The following is a 1,423-nucleotide window of genomic DNA, read 5'->3' as shown; positions in this document are numbered from 1 at the left end:
TACCTTGGGGATTTTGGTCCCTTTGGTTCCTATTACCCCATTGGTTTTGGTTACGGTAATCATAATCATTTCCTCTTTGATTATAAGCATTTCCCCCTTGTTCCCTTCGATTAGGTGGTAAATATCTTTGATTGTCATTCCTATGTCTATTATCATAAGACAAAGCATTGATCTGTTCATTTTCATTATCATTACCCTCTTCATAATGGGATTGGGGTTGGGAATCATAATTACAAGAAGAGGTATCATGGTCATATGACCCACAATTTTCACAAAACAAACACCCATGTGGCATGTTATTAGATGTAGAAGGAGAAGAGTTAGAATTCATACCTCTCCCCTTAGATTGGGAGGGATGCTCTTGTTGTGAAGTGGAAGTCTCTAGCTTTGCCTTGATAGATGTCATCTCCTTGCCAAGATTGGCTATTTGAGATGTCAAATTATTGATGGCGTTGAGGTGATCGACGGAGTAGACCGCATTCCCTCCTTTGCTTAAAGACTCCCTCTCTCCTTCTTGCCAATCCATGTGGTGTCTCACCACATCCTCAATTATCTCGATGACTTGTTCCTCCGTTTTGTTCATAATCGGGCCACCCGCTCCCGCATCCAAGCTAGTCTTTCCTTGTGGGCTCAATCCCCCATAGAAATTTTGAAGCACTTGATATGATGGAATGCCATGATGAGGGCACTCCCTTTGATATTCTTTGTATCGTTCCCAAGCCTCATATATGGTTTCACTAGCCCTTTGACGGAAGCCTTGGATCAAAGCCCTTGCTTCGGCCGTCTTCTTTTGAGAATAGAATCTCCCTAAGGCCGTGGTGACCTCGTCCCAAGTTCTCAAGGAGTTAGGCCTCACCTCCTTCTCAAGCCATTCAAGAGCCCTTCCTATCAAAGAAAAAGGAAATAGTTTTAGTCTCACAAACTCTTGAGTTACCCCATTTACCTTGATTGTGTTGCAATATTTCTCGAACTCGTTCAAGTGTGCAAGAGGGCTCTCATGTTTTGCTCCACTATATTGCCTCCTTTCAATCAAATTTATCATTGCGGGCCGAATCTCGAAGTCATTGTCTTGAGTGACGGGTGGAGCAATGCCGCTTGAAGCTCTATAAGCTCCCGGAGTTCCCAACTCCTTTAAAGGTCTTTGAGGTGGTGGTTCCACGTCACCCATTTGATCTCGATCCTCCTCGAAATTGGTCTCTCTAGTTGGGGGAGTATTGAACGGCCTAGAACCGGCTCTTTTTCTCCTTCTATAAGTTTGCTCAATCTCGGGATCGTAAGGTACCAAGATCCTGTTATGAGTTCTGCGCATACACTCTCAACAAACGCAATTAGTACCAAGGCTACAAGTGTAGCCAAAAAGAAACAATTCTTTTTGAAATTTTTATGGTTTATGGTGAACTAGACTCAAGTAATCAATTAGCAA

The 1,423-nt window shown here is 43.0% G+C and overlaps 1 non-coding gene across 1 annotated transcript; it reads left to right on the top strand.

Moving 5' to 3' along the window:
• The first annotated feature begins 671 nt into the window (after positions 1-671).
• Positions 672-777, top strand: LOC145606365 (small nucleolar RNA R71). The gene has a single exon (XR_014105263.1). It is a non-coding gene; the product is annotated as a small nucleolar RNA R71 (small nucleolar RNA).
• The last annotated feature ends 646 nt before the right edge of the window (positions 778-1,423 follow it).

The sequence above is a fragment of the Chenopodium album genome, chromosome 22, assembly GCF_948465745.1.
Source record: "Chenopodium album chromosome 22, dcCheAlbu1.1, whole genome shotgun sequence".
Taxonomy (NCBI): Eukaryota; Viridiplantae; Streptophyta; class Magnoliopsida; order Caryophyllales; family Amaranthaceae; genus Chenopodium; species Chenopodium album.
The sequence above is the reverse complement of the archived record's forward strand: the minus strand, read 5'-3'. Positions and strand labels throughout refer to the sequence as shown.